The sequence below is a fragment of the Gracilinanus agilis genome, chromosome 4, assembly GCF_016433145.1.
Source record: "Gracilinanus agilis isolate LMUSP501 chromosome 4, AgileGrace, whole genome shotgun sequence".
Taxonomy (NCBI): Eukaryota; Metazoa; Chordata; class Mammalia; order Didelphimorphia; family Didelphidae; genus Gracilinanus; species Gracilinanus agilis.
The window spans coordinates 365,684,407-365,687,493 of NC_058133.1; positions in this window are offsets into that span (position 1 = coordinate 365,684,407).

Consider the following 3,087-nt stretch of genomic DNA (forward strand, 5'->3'; position numbering starts at 1 on the left):
TGCTTGGTATTTTGGAGAGCATCTGTGCAGAGCAATTGTGCCTTGTGAAGTAAAAGGAGTATCTTTGCACTTTGAAAGACCTTTGGATGCGATGCCATTATAAATAAGTTGTTCAGATTTGTTAATGTGGCAACCCAAATTTCCCACTGCTAAATGTTATCTAGCAATTGCCCAGTGGTGCACAGGGATAAGTCCCATTGTTCAGAGCTGGGTGTCAATTATATTAGACATGTGCAGTTTGACAAATGTTACCTTCATTTAATTATAGTGCTGTTATTTATAATACTAATATACTTTCTAGCTTTTAATTGTTTTCTTAGATTAGTGGAGAGTGGCCATTTCTTACATAATTTGAATAATAATAATATACTCAGAGTTATGAAAGGAAAGATAAGAGAGATTTGTAAATGTGAAATAAAAAAAAAAATCTGAGATCCTGTTTATTGTCTCTTTCTTGCCAGTTGAATGAGAGTTTCCAGGAATTCTATAGTCATGTTTTTTAATAAGACCTCTTTACCTGAAGTTTGATTACTCTTTGGTAAATGAAAGGGTTCCCAGTTTTTAGCTGAACATAGTCCCTAATTTGCCTAAATTGATAATATAAAATGTTTAAAGATTGCAGAATAATGTCACAGATTTCAAAGTTAAGTCAAGTTAATGTTAACAAATGAAATAACAACTAGAGGATACCAATGCTCAGTAAATGGTAGGATATATAAATATGGAAGTTTATAACACTGAAGGACTCTAATTGGTATTACTACAAAAGTATAGTGATTTTGCTGGGTTTGTACCCCAGAGATAATAAGGAAAAATACTTGTACAAAAATACTTATAGCTGTGCTCTTTGTGGTGGCAAAAAAATTGAAAAATGAGGGGATGCCCATCAACTGGGGAATGGCTGAACAAATTGTGGTATCTGATGGTGATAGAATATTATTGTGCTGAAAGGAATAATGAACTGGAGGAATTCCATGTGAACCGGAAAGACCTCCAGGAAGTGATGCAGAGTGAAAGGAGCAGAGCCAGAAGAAGTTGTACACAGAGACTGATACATTATAGCACAATTGAATGGAATAGAGTAGCAACAATGCAATGATCCAGGACAATCCAGAGGAACTTATAAGAAAGAATGCTATCAACATCCAGAGAAAGAACTGTGGGAGCAGAAACACACACACACACACACACACACACACACACACACACATATCATATGATCAATCACGTGGTTCACTGGGGATGTGATTGGGGTTTTTATGTTAAAAGATCACTCTACTGCAAATATGAATAACATGGAAATAGATTTTGAACAATGATACGTGTATAACTCAGTGGAACTCCTTGTCAGCTCCAGGAGGCAGGAGGGAAAGGGTGGGGGGGAAGTCATGAATCATATAACCAGGGAAAAATATTCTAAATAAAAAAAGAAATTGCAAAAAAAAAATTTTTTTTTAAGTATAGTGATTTGTAACCTTCAGAAAGTGGGTCATTCTGTGATAGTTTTAGAGAATAGCCAATTTCTCAAGGAAACAGATGGTTTTTCTCTTTAAGCAAACAACTTTTTCATTTTGATCATTTGGGATGGAAACCTTCCAAAAAATTAAGCTTTCTTGCCTTTTGAAAGTGAATGCAGGGCACTGATGTGGTTCATTTAATAGAGCCAAGTCTGGTAATGGAGGTCCTGGGTTCAAATGTGGTATCAAACACTTCCTTGCTGTGTATCTCTGGGTAAGTCACTCAAACACAATTACCTAGCCCATATTGTTCTTCTGCCTTGGAACTGATATTTAGTATCAATTCTAAGACAGAAGGTAAGGTGTTTTGTTTTTAAGTGAATATATTGAAGAATTATCTTCAAAACTATTCATGATAACTCAGGGTCCTCAAGATCAGCGTTACTGTCATTATTCTCATCGTCATAATTTGCTTAATTTACTTCATTTGAGCCTTACAACATCCTGGAGAGTTAAGTACTGCTCTGAGATTCTTATTGTTATTCACATTTTATAGACAAGGACATTGAGACCAGAAGAGCTAAATGGTTTAACCACAGTCACAGAGGGAGCAAATGTTAGAGTAGGATTTTAATTTAGGTCTTTCTAATTCCATTTCCAGTATTCCAACCAATAAACCACTTTGCCATAATTTATTGTATTGTCTTACTGATAGTACTGAGCTCAGCGACTATTCCCTTCATAAAATGGCCTCTGGCTGCTTTGCTTTTTTTAATTCTCTTGCCTGTTTTCTATAATTTTAAGTTTCTTCTCTTTTCTTCTCTCTTTTTTTTTAATAGAATGAGCCCAATAGGATTAGGAGGCCAGATCATTTTACATTATCTTTGCCCCCAAACCCACACCTCTTCTAAATTTCCCTATTGCCATCTAGGTCTAGGACATTTACTTTCTCTTTTTTTTAACCCTTAGTTTCAAATTTAGAATCTATATTGTTTATTGGTTCTAAGATAGAAGAGTGGTAAGGGTTAAGTGACTTGCTTAGGGTAACAGAGCTAGAAAGTCAGATTTGAGGTGAAATTTGAACCCAGGGCCTCCTACCTCTAAGCCTGGCTCTCTATCCACTGAGATACCCAGCTGCCCCAACTTGCTAAACTTTCTAATCACAGACACTCACAATCTCAATGTAATCTTAAATTCACTTTCCCTCACTTCACATATGTAATCTGTTGCCAAATCCTTTCATTTCTCTTTCTACAACTTTTTGTGCATCCAGACCTTCAGTCCGCTTACTCTCTATTGATTGGAAGCTGCCAAGACCATAACCATCTCCAGTTTCCTTTATTGGGGAAAGAAAAATAAACACAAAGAGGAAAAGAGCAGAGGTCTATTTTGCAGAACCACATTGCAATAAAAAATTTCTCTCTCTCTTTCTCTCTCTCTCTCCCCTCTCATTCTTCTACAATCTATCCTCCATATAACTGCCAGCGATATTTTTAAAGCACAAGTCTAATAATGTTACTCCCTTACTCAACAATCTCCCCTACTCCCTGTTGACTCTAAATTCAGATGTTATTTAATATTTATTTTATCCTTTTAAAGTTTCTATTTTGTGGAAATTGGTCTTGATCAA